The sequence below is a fragment of the Pollicipes pollicipes genome, unplaced genomic scaffold, assembly GCF_011947565.3.
Source record: "Pollicipes pollicipes isolate AB1234 unplaced genomic scaffold, Ppol_2.1 Scaffold_2555;HRSCAF=2994_pilon_pilon_pilon, whole genome shotgun sequence".
NCBI lineage: Eukaryota > Metazoa > Arthropoda > Thecostraca > Pollicipedomorpha > Pollicipedidae > Pollicipes > Pollicipes pollicipes.
The window spans coordinates 37942522-37961877 of record NW_023596136.1 but is presented as its reverse complement, the minus strand read 5'-3'; the positions used below and the strand labels follow the sequence as shown (position 1 = coordinate 37961877).

The following is a 19356-nucleotide window of genomic DNA, read 5'->3' as shown; positions in this document are numbered from 1 at the left end:
AAAAGTTATGTTACTTTTGGAGAAGAGAGATTGTTTTGTGCAGCATACCCATTGTTGCCCTTGACAGAGGTTAACCATGGCAATCAGGATAAGGTATTCAAAGTGATTTGAAGTCTCTTCATTTGTGTGTTGTCAACTTTGTCTGATGTCAACAAGCACACCCAAATGAACTGAATAAAAATGCAAGTTGAAACCAGTAAAAATGAGCTTTATTATGTTTTATCATAGGTGCTGCTGTCAACAGATAGGTGAGTTGAAATGATGTTCAACATATGGACTACCGTAAGTTAGGTTAAGTTGGTTAAGAGCATGGCAAGTGACAATAGGAATTGTGCAAGAATCAGTAACTCACAACTGCTGCTGTGATACCAACAGGTTAGACAGGATGAGATGAAGTAAGACCTCTTTAGGTTAGGCATAGTTAAGCTACTTTCATGGAAATGAGCATTGGTATTTTGTAAGAAACAGTGACAAAATGTTTGTTTTCCCTGACTCCATCTTAACAGAAGCCAGAGGTATGTGTATTGTGTTTGACTTGGTGATGGGCTGATGTGTAAGAGTCCAAAGTTGTTGTTTTTTTTGCTTTTTCAAGTGCTTTATCCTTGTTGAATTTTCTGTTGTTATTTTGTTTTTGAATTTCTTTGCTTTGTTTTGTGTTAAAAATGCCGCGGAAGGGGAGTTCAAAATGCAGCGTCAAGTTATTCGTGTTACTTAATTTTTCATGCTCATTACACTGTCATGAAGTTGGTATGCTCTAATGTATTCTGTTTCACTTAAATAGGCTAACATGTTAAAAAATCGGTTTTGTCAAGTTTATGATATTACGTCCATGCCAACTTGAAATAGATGTCTGTTCGTTGACGCATCAGTCACTAGCTTATAAGCTCCATCTTTCGTAAATGGAATTTTCCATTCCCGGGCGGTCTTTTTGCGATGAAATTTTTCACTCCCGCCCCAGTTCAAAGCAATGCTAGGTCAGTGAGTATGCATCAGATATGATAAAAGCAGTTCATTCATAACTGTCGGTACACTTTTAAGCGGAAAAGACTGCTCTACACAACATAACTTTTTTATTTAGTAATGTGCTCCTCAATACGTGATTGTTTACGTCATCGTAACACGCGTCACATTGATTGATAGCCAATTGACGTCCATTGTACCTAGTAATTGTACTCAGGAACGCCAGGTATGAATGGCTCGGCAATCATATTTGTATTGGTCTTGATCAACGCATGACCAATGGAATGGCAGGATCTGAATGACATTACTGCGGCAACGTGGATGCCTGGGTGACATCGAAATCGTTTACACGAAATAGTATGCACATCTTCGCGGGTGTGTAGCTCAGAAACTCGGGGGGGGGGGGGGGAGAAGGGCATCTTTGCGATTTGCACCTACTGATCTTTAAGATTTTTTTTTCAATTTAAAACGCATACAACTGTAGAGCGCTAACTTTAGCCCGAGGCTAGTATCGATATGAATGAGTTTGAATGCCAGCCAAGAGAACTCATCCACCAGATCAAATAATTTTTCTCCGAGTTGACGAATGGCGCAGCATCTTTAAAGCCGTTTGCCACTGGCGTAGACGACAGTGTCAAAGCAACGGCGGTTTTTTCCATTATTGCTGCCGTCACCAGAAGCTAGGAAGAACATGACCACCTGGGGTAGCAAATGGGTCAAATGGAGACACATCACGGTCAATACCACTCCGGCCATGGCACGACAACCGTGCGGTAGTGCAGCACATCCTGGTACAATTTCGGTCATTCTTAAGGTCGTGGGCGGTCGTCAGTGCAGACAGTCACGCGGACACACCGTTCGCTGTTGCCCCTAGGAAGGACCTGAGGCTGTGCCAGAACCTGCGCACTACCAGACGGTTAAAAAGCCCGTGGTCGCAGCAGCGTTGGCAGTCATGTGCTCCCACGGGGCCTATTTCAGGTCTGAGACGATCATGTCCTGTCGGGTTTCGGATGACGTCAGCGAGATGAAGAAAACAATCCAGTAGCCTCGACGCTGTTATCCGCCAGTGGCGAATTATTTCGAGGATGCTGCGCCGTTCGTCAACTGGGGGATAGCGTGGTCAGGTCTGGTGGATGATTTCCATTTGCTGGTATTCCAGCTTCTTCAGATGCATGCTAGCCTGGTTCAGCTTCTGTTCCAGCTTCATGTTCTGAAAAAGCTATAATATGAAATTTGAGAGACTGGAATAGATAAGCCAGCCAGTCGTTGAATAAGAAGCGAAAGACGGCCATCTGTTTTATAATGAATCTGAATCTTGTGCAAAAGTTTCCAATCATATTGCAGAGAATGGTGTGTCGGTGAATGACATCTTTGGAGACATTGTAGACGGCGACAAGGATCAACTGCAATTGCTTCTGCACGAGGTGGAAGCCCACATTCTAAGAAGTGTGCATCGGATATACTTCGACGTACAATGAAACGAAGTGCTTGTACTTCAATGTACAATACAGCGAAGCACAATGCGTGTTCATAAGAATCGAATAGTGTCACGCGAAGTTCTGTTGGGGATATGCATGCTTATTTCACATGGCTTAGCGTTTTCTGCCCTCTGATTCCAGGCCAAGTAGAGGATCGGAGGTCAAAGGTCAAGTGGCTGGATGAAACTGACAACAGGTCAAATGTGCTCACGTCACATTTATATACACAATCGAGCTACATTTGTTGCAAGGATTCGTTTGACATCCAACTCGACGTGATTTAAAATGTTCTCGTTTTTTAGTGTTGCTGCCTTGATCGTAAGCTGCAAAAGTATGTAATTCATGCCTTTATGCACACACACACACACACACGCACGCACGCACGCACGCACGCACGCACGCACGCACGCACGCACGCACGCACGCACGCACGCACGCACGCACACACACACACACGTGTTTATATATGTATATATATATATATATATATATATATATATATATATATATAAATCCGAACCTGATCGGCTCAGATAATTATTTCAGAGAAATGGCTTCCCACTTTCAGTCATTGATAGTTTAATAAACACCTTCTTGGATGCAAAGTATGTGAGAGTCCTCCCACCATTCACGATATAATTAGCCTAAATGAATATTTGGTATTGCCTTATTTTGAATAAGCCGATACAAATTAAAAATGAGCTTGAAAAACCTCCTATAAGGTTTTTGTCCGTTCCTGTCACCTAGAATCGAATATGTTAACTCTTTACTGTTGGATCTTCATTTAGGTCAAAAGACAAAGCTTTTCAAATGTCCTATGCCTGCAATCACTTAAAAATATTGTTTTGCTTAGCGTGGAGCATCTTAAGTGGATTAAACCCTTCGTAACTTGCAATGCAAATTGTAGCAACATTTGGGAAGGTCCAACCGTAGAGGCAGCATTCTACTTAACCCAGACCCTTCGCCCATTTAAGACTATTCATTCGCGTGCGACAATCACTATAACATTGAAAATGTTTCCGTATCAGGACGTTGCAGCAATTCTCTTGATCTTGAGATTTTAGAAACACTTCATATTCACCAACAAAAGTCACCATTGTACATCATGGGACCTGCATACGCTTTGCAAGTTATGACATTGCCTTTTTCATTAGGAATCAACAGGATATTTCGTCACGTGATTTTTTTGACATTTTTCAATCTGTCCTGTTAATGCCCAGAGAGTTTGTGCTGAAATGTGGAACTGTGGCCGTCGTCATACCTAACGGTGTCAGTTGAATGCTCTAATATCTTATCTTTATATATATATATATATATATACATATATATATATATATATATATATATATATATATATATATATATATATATAGCCTCCTGGCGGGGCCCCCGACCACGAGGACTGTTTGTAAAAATCCCGGTGGGGTACCCTGTGTCCGCGCCCGGCTCCCCGTCCCCGGTGTCCAATTTGCATGCCGGCGGCCACCAGCTGCGATACAGGCGCATTCGCAGACGCAGACGCAATACAGCCAAGGTCAACGGTCGCGACCGTCGACCTTCGCAGCCGCCAAGGGCGGAATAAATGCGCCGCTCTCGAGAGGAGCCCCACTGCTACGACTGTACCTCGCCTCAGAGCCCTTGTCACGACGGAATACGAAAGCCAGCGCCACTTTGAATCCGGGCGCGGCAGAGATGACGTCAGCATGTGACAATCCGCTGGGTCTGGTCTGGTCCGCATGGCGACCAAGGACGCCTGTGCACCTGGTATGGAGCGGCAAAGTGCAGAGTCATGGTCGTAATGGGCGTTGCAGCCATAATCCCCGGAGCCTTGCGCCTGCCCATGGCAACACTTGCATGGTCATGCTGCAGTGAAGAAGATTCATTATTTCGTTGCCTGTTACAGCTCGCAGCTAAGAAATCTTTCCAGGGATATGTCGTGGAACTTTTTGCTGGGAGTTTTCAACAGCGTGTAGCGTTTGATATCACGTTCGTTGTTTTCCTTGGCCGACTGTCAGATTGACCGGGAGTCCTGCTCGTTAGATTGCTCCACGGCGCATGACGTTTCTCAAATTAACCAATTTAGGAAACTTATGTGCCATGCGATTCAAAGCAACAAGTCAGAACCTCCAACCACCCCGCCTCTGTATTGCCATTGATTCACGAGCGGAACATGTATGTGGAAGCCTATCACTATTCGAATTTGGGTGACCAAGGCCGACGCCACACGTCATATGGACGGAACAAACGAGCACACGCGCAGAACTGTAAGTAGCGTCCCCGAGATGGATTTCAGGCAGAGGCTGAAGGCGAGTCTTGGCGCGCGCCCCGGCCGCGCACGGCCGTCTCGGCCCGACCGTGACGTCATCGCCTAGCTTCGGCCCGTCGCCAGCTGAGCTTTCGGTGGCGGGCGTCATGGTGACGCTGACGTCACGACCAATCGAGGTGGCCTGCCGACAGAGTGGTCAGAGGGAGGTCAGAGGTCGGAAGGCAAAGGGCGTCCTCAGCCCGAGAGGGGAGGGGGTCACGTGTTTTCTGATGCGCCCGCCCGCGGCGGGGTCAGTTCGAGTGACGTAAGACGCTCGCCATTTGCCCCCCCTGAGAAAGCCTGCAGCAGGTGGCAGCGGCCCGCTAAAGCCAGGGTGCAGGACGGACCGCTACCAGCATTATAGCACGTTAAGCCCTCGTTGTAAAATCCTGCCGTTGACACGGAATTTCGCAGTCGGATGGTTGAAGATGAGTGGTTGAAGCTCGCACAAGCACTGCTCAGCGTAAGCGCTGATTCCAGATGCCCATCTTTAGTCATTAGCCTCAGACTAGGCCTTTAAAGAAGGGTGTGCTTCTTTATCACACAACTGCTAGGCTTTAGCTGCCGCCCTGCGGGGACGGACAAGTCATACGGCATGGCGATGCCATGTTACGCAGAGAACGCGACAACAAACACAACAGATCGCCAAAATTAAGCGAGGCAGCGACATGGCACTGCACGCACTGACCCAATCGAAGCATAAGCCCCCCGTGAACGCTCCTGCCTCGTGTCACTGGGTGCGGGGGGGGGGGCAGAAAATTTGCACGACAATGTCTTTGTCCCTAGCTCTCGTCGGAAAACGTCTCCAAAGATGGAAAATCAATATGAATCAAATTTGGAGTATGCTTGACTAGGACAGGACGAGTTGACCCCGAACCCGCGGTCAAATTTCCTCAGCGGAGGTCCTGATATGTGCATGGTGCAGGACCTACGTTGCCTAGCAACAGGAGCGGGGGCTAAACACCTGTGCGTTGTCCACGAGCCGGCCAGCCCGATCGATGTAACTGACCCACGACACCACTCGGCCCGTCCACTGTGGTGGCGGCGGCCCTCATACTCGGTACCTAGCACAGCTGAAGAACGCCACCTCCCGCCTCCACCACAGCGCAGGAGACGTAACAGCCACCCTGCCGCGTCTACGACCCGCCGGACACGCGGCTGGACGGCGTGGCGCTCCGGCGCGTCCGAGGTCTGTGTGAAGCTCGTCTCACTGACATATGCATATGATACGCCGCAAGGACTCGCGACTCATAAAAGTCCGATGAGTCGCAAGTCCTTGTGGCATATCATGTGCATATGTCAGTGGGACGAGCTTCACACAGACCTCGGACGCGCCAGAGTGCCACGCCGTCCAGCCGCGTGTCCGGCGGGTCGGAGACGCGGCAGGGTGGCTGTATTACAGGCCTATATTATATGGGTATATCATGCATATATACGCAGACATTCATAATACGCATATATTGTTCGCGTATATACGCATATATCTATAGCACACATATACTATACGCGTATATACGCGTGTAATGCAATCTATGCGATTATATGCTCAATACGCAAGTTAAGTGAGGAACAAAATCGTTGGCTCTCGTGCGCATGGTCCCGTGCAAACAACGTTCGCGGGTAGTGGTCGTTTGGGTACTGACGAGCCCCGATGGAACCAGCACCGACCGGGTGCCGGTGGGTGGCCGGCTGTGCCGCGGCGATCGGCCGCGACCGGTCACGGCACGCCGCGGGGTATCGACCGGCAGCCGCCCCAGGGCTGGCGCGGGCCCCCACCGACCCGCGGCCGGAACAGTCATGCGGCATTGCCGGAGCGGACGGCCCCTTCGTAGTCGTGACGTCACACAATTATTTTGCGAGATGTACATGAAATAGTGGTGTAATATGGACCTACCCACATCATTCTGTCTACAGCACTAACGATTGTGTTCGTTAGAGGAGGTGCTTTATTGGACGGAGTATCTGCTAACGCCGGCTGCTGCCCTTGATGTTGGACGTGTGGCATACAAAAGTCCAGGCAACATATGCCTGAAAGGCATGTACAAACCTGGATCCCAAGAAAAGATCCAAGATCAACCAAAATCCTGCAAGAAAATTTTGGACAAATCCTAGTTCCAAAAAACTCTTGTGTAACAAACAAATTAGACAGGCCCTTGTTATTTAAAAAATTATTCGTACAATACTTAAGATACGATCAAGACAATGGAACATTTTCCGACAACATTTCAACAAATCGTTCTGAGAAAACATGACATTAAGTTGACTATCTTTCAACAGCAAGTCCAACGACAGGCAAAATGTACAATCATACCTCAGAACCAAAATGACTGACACGTTTATGGCGCAAACAGTACCGGCAGTGATAGCGGTCGTCATAATTAGCTGGCGGAACACCTTATCCCCCCAAAAAAAGCATTCCACTGGGAAAGCCACCAAGGTGATAAACTGGATGATAAAAATATTTAAAGGCGTATGCCACATTTACCGCTGCAAGTTAAGAGGCCTCTCATAAAAATACACCTGATGCGTACGGACATGTGAACGTTTGTCGCTACTCACCCGTGCACTTCCGGGGCGTCACCTGAGGTCTGAGGAGTGACCCCTCACTTGGCCAGGGCAGCCCGGACGCCCTCGATGATGCGGTTCATCTTCTGCGGCGTGTCCACGTACCCATCGCCGTTCTGCGAAGCCAGAGGGCATGTGAAGTTGTCCACACGCCGCGCCAAGCAGGACACGGGCGCAACAAGAGGACGCGAGGTGTCTGTTGTGTTGTATTATATATATATATATATATATATATATATATATATATATATATATATAAGTTGAATTGTGTACTGCGCGCTGTGTAGCGCCACATCTTTATACCGATTAGCGAAGAGCATAATATTACGATATGGTGGGTCATGGTGTCCGGACACGTGCTCGGGAGAACAAATTTTGCATGAGAGAACGATGAAGCAAACGTTAACGTGACTTGTCATTTGAGTTGTGTCTCGTCATCAGCAAGTGGGCAATGGCACGTCATGCACAAAGATCGGTGTTCGAGGATAACAAATACGATATATACGAGCAATAAAGGTCCGTAAAAGCAGCACGGCTCGGGATATAACGTCACGATTAAACTACTGTAAGCTTCCAAAATCCAGCTTCCAAAATCCATCTGAAGCGCGGGTGGCCTTTCGCATCACTCGTTGAGGAGGGGGGGGGGGAAGGGGGTCGGGGGGGGGGGAACGGCTAAACATACACGCAAAATGCGAAAAACTGTTCCCTCCCTATTTTACCCACTTTGTTTTTTTAAGTTGGCGGAAGGGAGGCTGGAGCCCCTCCATCGGCATAGACAACTGTACCCGTAACTAAAAGTGCCCAAGTATATCAAAATTTCACCAGAACCTCTGGAATGCGTCGGTCACGTTTGAACCCTTCTGGAAGCTGAGCCTGCGGAAGCCATCCCTGACGGGCCAGATGCGCTTGCACGACTGCCTTGGTCTTTCAATTTTCAGATTGATAACATGAGCGGATTGACATTTACAGTACCGCGAACCGGTGCTGGAATCTGGTGATGACATTGAAAGAGTAAATGTTGCAGGACCCCTATCGGTTCTGCTTACTTGCTGTGCCTTGCTACCTATGCTGGAAATGTTAATCTGTTCAGAGAACATCCTCAAATACTCAGTCTAATTGACGTGAAATATACGTCGCAGACCAGAACCTTCATATAATTACACAAACACAGCGATCTAACGAAGTGGGGTGTCACGCCGGCAGAGGAAGCGTAACATCCGGTTGGCTGCTCACGGCCGACACACCTTCTTGGAGTGCAGCAGCTTGCCGCCAACGATCTGCACCTCCAGGTAGCCGGTGACGCTGGGGGTGCCCTCCCCGGTCTGGAACAGGCAACCGGCCACTGTCAGGGGAGGTCGCAGTGCACGAGGGGTGCAGCCGGGGGCGATCACATGAAGGACATTGGCAATCGCCAACTGTATACTTGAGATAGCTGGAAAGCGTTGGGTACACGATATGCATGGGGTTATGGAGTTGTGATTTTCATGCAGTTCAACGTCGAAAATCAAGACAAAGGTGTTCACGGTAAGCCTCCAGTGGTACCTCGAAGGCAGCGCAAGTAGACATGCCATCCAGAGCGAAGATTTCTTTTAAGATGTGATCCAAACCTTTTCATTGGATGGATTTCTGGAATCAGAGCTCACGCTAAGCAGTGCTTGTTGTGTGAGCCCTAATTCCTACCATCCGGTTGCGCAATTCCAGGTAACGGCAGAATTCAGTGGTGAAAGTTTAACAATGCTCGGTAACAATGCTAGTTCCGCAATGCTCGGCACGGTCCGTCCTGCCCTCTGACGTCAACTGACCTTTAGGGCGACCGCTGCCGCCGGCCGCAGGCCATACCCGCCAAGGACAAATAGCGAGCGCCTAAAGCGACTCGAACCCACCCAGCCACGGGTGGATGAATCGGAAGGCATACGCTCTAACCAAATGAGCCATTGGGACGGACGCTATCAGAATTATGCCAACTTCTGGCCATCATTCGAGTCGTCGCCCCCGGCTATACATCCCAGGCTCCCGCAAAGAATTAGAGTCTGATCTCCTCAAATATAGTTCGAAGTAACACGTTATATCACACATATTTCATGTAAGATGTTTGTAAATTACGTCGCGCAATTTCGGACATTGTTCCCTTCTCCTGGTTACAAACCACCTGCACTGAAGTCCCTCACCACGGCTACGCTCTTGGAAAAAAACGAAAATTTATCAACATTTGCAGCCACACCCTGCGTAGCCCTTCGCTGTCCAAAATTTCCTCCCCTTGTTACCATTTCTCCATGCATAGCATGATTCATGGACTACTTCACACCAGTAGCTCCGGGACCATGACAAAGAGCGTACCGACGTCGTTTACGATCGGTTTCAGTCCAGATCACTTCTGATACACTATACACAAACAAAACCAGGAGCATTTCTGCAGCGAGACTGTTGCGCGTCAAGGTCAGTGAGGCTGTGCTGACTTGCGCGTGTCAGCTTTCTATTGATAACATGCAATCAAGCGTGCATGTAGTCGGATCACAGTGCTGTAATCACGACTGTGGCCCTGCTCTGCAGCAATATGAGGGCCAGAAAATCCAAGAATTATGGTGGACGAATGGCCTAGCCGGCCTATTGAGCTATCGACGGGCGCCGGTCTTGTTACAAGAGACACACAATAATGCCTTCTGCGGCACCGAGCATCATGAAAAGAACGCATCGCTTTCTCCTATTTATGGTCAGTCCACGCGACCGCCCGACTAATCAGGAAGCCATGGAAACGCCGCAGTAAAGCAAGCTTTGCTGCTGTGCATTAAGCGCACCGCCAAGTCACGGCATCTCTTCGCGTTCAATGTCACATGTCACGACATGACTTGCAACATGCTGCGTCACGGTGACGGACCAGTGGAACGGCAAGAAGCTTCTTCATTCGACATAATTAACTCTCTTTTATCTCGTAGTTTGCAAGAAACTCACATCGGTGCAGGCGAACCGCTTGTTTGGTTCAAACTCTGTCAAACTGCTGACTGCGCTGCTGTTCACTTGAGATGTGTGTTGAGACGTTCTCGGCCGTGCAAATGTGGCGCGGCGTTTGCAAGCAAAGTATCCGGATCTAGAACAACTATTTGCTTTGAGAGCCGAGCTCGCACTGTTGCAACTTCCCTGACAGGAACTCATCATGTAATTGGAAATTTAACCTCGATACATGGGTGGTATGGGGTTCACGAGATAAAACTGTTATCGTTTGCGTCTAACATTGCTGTGTCGGCCCACAAAAGTTTTCATCCACGAGTCCGAAACATTTCAAAATGCAACGCTATGGTGGAAGGTGTTTCCATTCCATGTGAGCGGCGAGTGTTCCTTTTGGTACTGGCAGACTTTGGCGATAACGCTATCACTACCGCATTGTTTGGGAAGGAGCGATCCGGCAGGCTCCTTCATTCTGGCTTCTCCCCACGAATGTTCTTATACCATCGGCTTCCTTTCGGTTTCGGTTTCAATCGGCGTCGATTTCCATTGACGGGCGGCAGCCGATGATACTGCGGACCGCGTGCGGCAGCGAAACATTGCCAACGGAGCCATATATCATAACGAGATGCTTAAAACCCATAAAATATGCATAATTGCACTCGTAATTGAACAAGGGATACGCATATTTAGGTGGAGCGTCGCTACGAGGCATAATTCGTAGTATGAGGCTGTTAAGCTCAAAAAGAGCAGTTTTGGGAAAATTTGATCCTTGACCTGCCATAAAACGTTTAATTTTTACCTTTCACGTGCAAAGCATTGTCAATCGCAATATCTCTTTGAGGTCAATCCACTGGTGCTTTCTGCTAACCTATATCTATCTTAGTTTATAAACGCCGGGGGGGGGGGGGTCGCATGAAGCATCGACTCCTCCCATCAGGCCACGTTATGAGAAACGGTAAGTCAGGGCAAAGGTTACAAGGTAAATGAAAACAGGAAAGTAAACTTAAATGTTTCCCCGTCAGGCCTCGCATCGAACACTCCGTCAACATGTATGACGTCCCGGATTCCAGGTAATAACCGTGCTGACGACAGATCGAACGCGGCCTCGACTATGCTAAAATGTTTCACCTTGAACCGGGCAGAGGCCGGTGGCGCAGCCAGACACGCCATGACTGATGTCACAACAAGGCCCTCTCCAATAACGCGAATGGCCGCGGGATCCCAGCTGACTGAGACACAGCTGAAGGCTGCACCGGTCCGGCCACATCAGGCCCGCCCCCGCGAGAACCTGCATCCGCAGGAAGTCGAAGCATTGCGCCACAGCTGTGGAGAGCAAAGTCCATCTGTATCCCGAATGTCATCCGAAGATTTGAAATCGGGGCCTGCTCCGGCGTAGTAACTTCCAAAGCCATGTGATCCAGCCACAGCTTCAGCGCTTGTAGGAACGACGGGACACAGGCCTGCCACCGACAGCAGACCGCGGCTCCTGAACCGACACGTGTGTCATGTTATGGCCTCTGAATCGATCAGCGGTGTGATATCAGCTGTAGAGATGGGGACTGCCGTCCACCCGGAATGTTCACGGTAGGTCGGGAAGGTCGAGGAGAAAACAGGACACGGTAAGGAACTTGATTCAAGGCTTAAAGCCGAGTGGTGATCAGTGGTCGGCTTTCGGTGTCAGGCTCCAATCGGTAATTGTTTTCAGTTTGAATTTAAGGCTATGCTCCACTTTTGAAAACACTGAAGCAAGCATCAGATACGATGAAATAAGCTCACTTACAAATATTTGCAATATTTTTGGTGGAAAAGGCTGCTCTAGACAACACAATTTCTCTGTTGAAAAAATATGCTCCTAAATACGTCATTGTTTGATTATGTCATCATATCATGCAAAACATTGATTGACAGCCAATTGAGGCCGTTCTATCTGGAAATCGTGCTCACGAACGTCAGATATAAACGAATCGCAATTACATTTTTCTTGGCCTTGCTCGCCGCATGGCCAATGGAATGGCAGAATTTAAATGGCGCTATTATGGCCTCATGGACGTCTGGCTGACCTTGAAATAGTCACCCCGAAATAGTCTGCACATCTTCGCGGGCGTGCAGCTCAGAAACTAGAAGGGTTTAGGTCTTAAGGACAGGGCTGTGAACTGCACCGAACGAACCAGATGGCAATGTAGTTCAAAACCCGTACAAATATGGAAGACTCCCTTTAATCATCACATTCATTGAAAGCCATGATGTGGAACGGCACATAAGAATAAAGTTCCCAGATGACTTACTCAACAAGTAAAACATCAACTTGCGAAGCTTTTGATGCTTTTGCTACCTTTCTTCAGCATGTGGAGCATATCTTATCTAGTCTAGCCCTGCGCTGACCGCCCTGGGAAATGTTTGCAAAGAATGCACCAAAAAGTTCAGGGCGGTATACCATTACTAGACGATGACAGCACAATGAAAATACGTTGGTCAGAAAAATGTATTTCACAACACACGCGTCTGATAAAAACGTTACAAAAATGAGCTATGTGGTCCGAGACGGCGCTGCCATGAGAGTTACCTATGCGTTTTCGCCCTTTGTTCGGCCCGAGTCAGCAACTCGTAGAGGTGAAAGCAAACCCAGCCGAGCTGGCAATGGTTTCCCATCGCCTGGCTCCAGTGGCGCAACCGCTGCCAGCTATCACAACCGACCGCCACACAACGCGACTATGACGTCACAAACAGTTGGATAATAGGCGCCCGGGAAGAGCAGAACGTGGGTAGCAGCCGCAGGCGGATGAGCCCACCGTACCGAAGCATGAGCGTACAACAAACGCGCCGCATCTTACGGCATGCTGAAAATGACGAAACCGTGGAAGGTTTACATGAAAAATTCGGTCCTACATAAAATGCACGTCTCTATGGCTGTGCGTTTCACGGAACGGGCTGACCCATCTAGCCACCCATTGTCAGATGGTGCTAGTTAAAATTGTCTGAGTACCGAACGCAAATCAGGCTCGCAGACAAAGGACCTCGGCCATTCCGGCGGCCGAATTTCTACCGCCGACCCCAATCTGCGATCCTCGCCCCGGGGGACCGGCGGTTCAAAATTACACTGATTATTCCGATGTCTCCTCTTCCGCGGTGCTGGTTTCACATCCAGTTCTGGCTGGGGTGTTTTTTTATCTAGACCGGGCCGGGCCTGTGAAGAATGCGCGGATGCAAACGCGTGGGTGCATTTCAATGTGCCGTGCAAAGTTTAGTCTGGTTGTTCCTGAAGGGCGAGCATTACGCATGGCATTGCAATGCTCAAGGTCACTGCGATTTGGAACCGTCATACACCGTCACCATCCTTGACGGTTCGCAGTTCGCACTTCATTCGTATAGGCAGATGTCTAACGACCACCAACGCCGAACAGTTACCTCATGGACCAGTCGCGTCCCCTCGCTTCGTGAGCGAAACGGCACAAAACCGGCGCGGCGGTGCGAGTCGCATGGTAAGAGACGCCCGACGCCAGAGTCAGTCCAGACGTCCGATACCATCATTTCGCCCGGCTGCGTAACAGCTCGTGGAACGCGGACGCCGTGCTGCTGGACTTGGCATTCCCGCCAGCTGCTGGCCAGGGTCACTGGCCGCCGACCTGCCATGTGAAGACGCCGAAGGTCTCCCCAGGGGCCGCTTAGTGACCGGCGGGCAGCGACGCGAACAGACACGCCGCTCTAGTTGACAGGTGAGTGGCGGATTTATAAGGCGCTGCTTCCAGATATGGTATCGCAGACGTCAATCGCACAGCGAATGGATCTAGACTGGGGTCCTGAGTGTTGAGACAAACTTCCCGACCTTCGCGTCGATCTGCGGCCCAGAAACACGGCCGTATCTTAGACAGGTGAATGGCGAAACTGTAAAGCTCTGTCTCAAGACGAGGTATCCTCCATGTTTATCGCTTAGTGGCTAGATCTGTACTTGTGCGCGGCGTGAGACTGATTCAGGGTTGGCCTCATGCTCAGTCCACCTTCCAGAAACCGATACGTGGCGAATGTCAGTGGCCGAGCCAGGTCAGTGGAGCTGTATGCCCTCTGTGCAGACGGCTAGGCTGCTCACCTGCCATTCTTTTGGATCATTATCTCTCTGATGACCTCGGCTGACTCTCCTTGCTCTCCACCGCCTGGCCCATGACCAGTTAAAAACGAAACGGGGATGGTTTAAGACGGGATGGAATGGAGAACGTCATGGTTCTCAATATGTTGAGAACGATTGCGTCATTCAGCATACCTCTGACCAGATTAACTCGTCGGCGACCGGGAGGCAGGTCTACTGCTGACGACTGAGGGCGAGAATTATTCAGCACCGGTGCAGGATTGTGCCGGATTTCATAAGTAATGCTGCATCCCAGTAAGCTACAATGACTTGCACTGTGCACAGCTGAGGATTTACGGGGAGGATATTTTTAGAACGCATGCTCAGCAAATCCCCTTCCGGATGCCAACTAGGTGATCGTAGCTCTTTCACACTTACGATGTCGAGATCACCAGGGAAGGCCTGCTCCAGTTCCGCTTTTATTTTGCGGAACTTGGGGGCGTACCCTCATGCGCCGCTGAAACAGATCGAAGAGCATGTTACAGATTACATCGAGTGGCTCGTCAGAGATAGCATCCAATGGTGCGTCACGGGTGGTTGAAATTGCCTCATGCACCGTTGGAACATATTAAGAATGTGTGATGTGCGTGAAGTCGTACTCCAGGCAACTATCATCCTTTACTTGCAATCAAAGCTACAAAACAAATAAAACCGGGAGATGAAAAACCTGTTGAAAAACGATGTTCAGGAAGCTTTAGTCGCTGCACAAATTAAGCTTTTCAACAAAGAAAATGAAAAAATCTCAGGCAAAGTGTGCAACGCAAAGGAGTGTAGATGCATCAATAGGGACAAGATGAGGGGTACACCCTGGGGTACATATGATGAGGGGTAGACCATATGGCACGCCAGCTTGTGAGCGATCTGAAAGCGCACGTTAACGCTCTGTGACATCACGCACAAAGATGCAGATGGAAAAGGGAAGGCATACTCCCACACCTCACACTTACAGCCTGTGAGTCTTGCGTAGTAATTATGTTTCTGTGGAGAAACTCTTCGTAAAACCAGCCGGCAAAAATCACCTCAAAATTATTCGGGTGTTATCGTTGTTGTTGTTGTTTATTGTTGTATGTCACTGTTGTTACAACGGTCACCTGTGTGTTGTATTCTTTCCTAGCCATCGCACCACGGTCGACGGTCCTGCCGGCTTGAGGGTGTCTCGAGCGTCCCAGATAACGCGGTTTGAGATCAGGCCTACCGCGTATGCATGTATTTTGGATCCCAAAAGGCATTGGACCACTGATCTGAGGGAAGATTTTCAGCCAAGCGCTGTACTGCGTGTAGTGGGCATATGGTGGTGGATATCCCCAGTGTCTATGACACACACAACTCTCCCGCCTTTTAACCGCATTCGAAGCAAGGTTGATGGGTAGATATGAGGAACCTTGAGTCAATTTCCCTCACAAGTCATGGAGAAACAGCAAATCGGTCTGGTCCCGACACCTTTGCTGGTGTGTTCCAGCCAACGCTTCACACGGCCCAAGCAAGCAGTTATGCACTGAAGGAGAAGATGCTGTCTGCGTGACGTGTGTAGAGCCACGGTCGAACACAACGCACCGTTAGAAAGAGAAGCCGTTTGCCCGGGGAATGTTAGAGGAAGTAACCAAATAAGAAACTGCACTGCACTCGATCGATCTCCGGTGTTTGAGAGCTGGCTGCCCCCGTCCAGACCACGTTACGGTATTCTAAAATCGATCGCACATTTGCAAAATAGGCAGCCACCACAGCGCTTCGGTTGAATCTTAACCAGATGGTACCGACTTGGAAGGACTGAATACGGAGACAAGTGCTCGATTGTCCGCACTATGTTAAATACATATGCAGTGAATGTTAGTTTGGTATCTAGCGTTACGCCAGTCTCTGATTTTGCATCCATGTTCAACCTCGGTTCTATTGATGTAATGCTTGGTCTAGTCAGGAGCACGGGTACGGGTCACGGTGAACATTCTACATTTTAAAGGGTCGAGGGTTGGGCTCCATCAGACCGACCATGCTACTAGATGATCGAGATCATTCTGCAACAGCACTCTCTCAGGCGGGGACGTTATTTTGCGAACATTTTTCACGCTCTCGGCATACAAGACAGCCGGAATAAATGACGCGATGATAGTAAATAAACAGTGAAAACGGAGGGAGCTCTTGAAAAAGGATATGATGCAAGTGGCTATTTGATATGAGAGCACACGCCCTGGGTGTGCCTCTCCGCTGGATGCCAGACCGCCCAGGACCCCTGTGGACAGGCCCCATCTTGTCAAGGAGGCCCCCAGGAGAATCTTGACCACCCCACCCCCACCCCCAACCCAAAACCCGTGGCGCCGCCTCTGCCCGAGCTGCGTGAACATCCAGACACCCACCATCATCCCCGACCTGGGGCGCTCCACACCTACGGAAGTCAGGCTTCTTTGGGCGCGATCGCCGCCACCCCAGACGATATCCGCGGGCAACGCCCTGTTGGTGCTTATATCACGCAGCTAGAAACACCCACCACTCACCAGTAGACGATGTGAATCTTCAGTTTTCCTCCCATAGCTCACGGAGTTTTGTCAGACGTTCAACCACGACGGTCCGAAGCGCGCGCGCGTGGATCAGCCTGACGCGTCTCTGGCTTCAGCACGCCTCTGGTGGGGATGGGCCGGCCGGCGCGAACTGGCAGCGTGCCAAGGTCGACCGAGGGGGCTCCGGTAGCCAATCAGCGGGTCGGATTCGGGCTGAGTCATGCTCAGAGGGCGCTGGGAGCGCATGACACTCCAACGTACCTCGAACCCTAGGACTGCTGCCAATTCCAGAGGATTCATCTCCATTTTAGGAGCCCTAGGATTCGATGTCAGGGACCCTGAAGGCTCTTCTTTTCACCATCTGTCCGAGGACTTGGTATTCGAGTGTTTAAGAATAATTTACCTGTGTGCTAAAAAGGTGCATTATGTACTAAATTACTCATTTGGTGGAACCTTAACGGCATTCGGTAGTTCGTGGTATTGTTGCACTGTCTGAAAACTTTTCTTATTTTACCTCCCATTATGCATGTTCTGTCTGCTCTTGCTGGAAGTAGCTAAATGATGCTAACGTTATGCTATTTTCGGCCCATTTTTCTATGGTCAGGTGTAATCACTCAAACTCGTGGACGTTTGGGACGGAAATAGTTAAAGTTAGCTTGATTGCTAACTGGCAAAACTGGAGCGAAGCGCTGGGCGCCGAATAGGAGATTTTGACATGTTGACTGCGGTGTGTTGTATCTAGAGTGATGGGGGTGTTATTCAATTTGCGCGAATGATTTGCTCGGATACATTAAAGCTACGTGGAGGAAGCAAGATATTTTTGGCCACTGGCATGCTTCACCGAGGTGCATATATTGCCTGGTGATGGGTGCGGCATTGCACTCGTGAAAAATGCGCCCTCCCTCGCTACAAGTCACATAAAAAGTGTAAAGTACTCATTGACGTTCAAAATAGGTCCCAGCTCTAAAGAGCCGTTTTTTCCAGTTGGACACACGCCGCTGGCTACCGTCGTGGGATCTGTCAGGCGCGTTTAATTAAAAAAAACAAGTTATTTTGGTAAATTTGGCACATTCCCTATTCCCAAAAAGATTTATGTTTGCCTGTGAAAGAACTGTCGTGTTTTGCGATCTGTAGGGTTAAATGTCCTCAAATTCGGTGCCTCATAACGAACATTTGCACCCATTGCGCCGTAGGAATCCATTTTGCCTGATGGATTGCTGTATTGCGAATGCGCCCTAGGAAAAGCGCCCCTGGCGCAGTTACACGCAAGCGGACATATCTGGACAACAAGCTTGCCACTGAAATGAATGCAGTTGGTGTCACGTGTTCTATGTTTTTGTCTGAAGGTAAACATGTTTTTTCATTTTAATCATGGGTTTTGACTATTTCTCTAGCTAATGAAATGGTGACGAAATTTAGGAATTGCTGGAAGACGTGCTCCTGCAAAAGAAATTGCTTGTTGTATGCGAAGAACCCTCGCACTGCCTCTGTCCAGATGGTGACGGATATCGCCGAAAAGATAAGTTTGCAAAAAGATGGCTTGGATTGGATTCAACCAATAGAGCAGTGAGTTCTTTGTTTGCCTCATTGCGCATTCCAATCATTATAAAAATCCCATCATCCTTTTGGATAGAAATGCAATAAGTTTGGCAGCCTATTTGCTGGAGTTGACATGAGGCCGTGTAACGTCGTTACTGAATGGTTTGATACACCGAAGTGGCATCATCGACTTTTGTCGAAAAGGAGGTTTTCCAAGGAGGGACTGGCCACCTTGAAACAAGAGGCCAAATGATCAGCCAATGAAGCCGTTGTTTAAACGAGTGTTATGCTTGTTCCTCGATGACAGTTTAGTTTTATAAAGAAAGACGAAACGAGACAGATTGCGATCAGCGAGAGCCGTGCTGAGATGTCATGCGATGTTGGTGATGCGTAGGTTTTCTTCGTTGTTATTTAAACCTCCTGCTAGCAACACATCTCCGTTTTCCTAATCCTATTCTCCCAGCTTCGTTCCAGAAGCCCTCAAAATGCCGGTGGATTGGGACCTAGACTAACTGCGGGCTGCAGTAAATGCCAAGAAAATTGAGCACCTGTGTGGGCTACAGCCAAGAAGTACGCGCTTGAGCAAACAGAAACACTCAAGTAGCTGACGTATTCAGTCATGCAGTTTGTTCGAAATGATTTTGTACAGAACTATTTAGGTGTCGTTAGATGCTATCGAAAGAGAAGAATTTTTACGGCAGTATTGTTTGATACCGTCGAAGTGTACAACTAGTTATCAGTATGGGCTGTAAAATACATTCATAACGCAGATTAATATTAATTTGTAAGTGTTTGGTGAAAGTAATGATTACCTCCAGAGAGCAAAGTAAACGGCAACGCTCCTAATGAAACGCGCCCGTCGTGACATTACCAGTGTAATGTTTTCCGGTCCGAATGACTAGGTTTAATTGCGCCAGAGACGGGCAGATGTGTGCTGTTTGTGCTGATGGGCAG

The 19356-nt window shown here is 48.8% G+C and overlaps 1 long non-coding RNA gene across 1 annotated transcript; it reads right to left on the bottom strand.

Annotated features, from left to right (window-relative positions):
- Positions 1–4558: 4558 nt before the first annotated feature.
- Positions 4559–16997, bottom strand: LOC119111358 (uncharacterized). The gene is made up of 5 exons (XR_005095588.1): positions 16861–16997; positions 14750–14828; positions 8553–8630; positions 7303–7424; positions 4559–4885 (listed from the first exon to the last, which is right to left on the bottom strand). It is a non-coding gene; the product is annotated as an uncharacterized LOC119111358 (long non-coding RNA).
- Positions 16998–19356: the final 2359 nt, after the last annotated feature.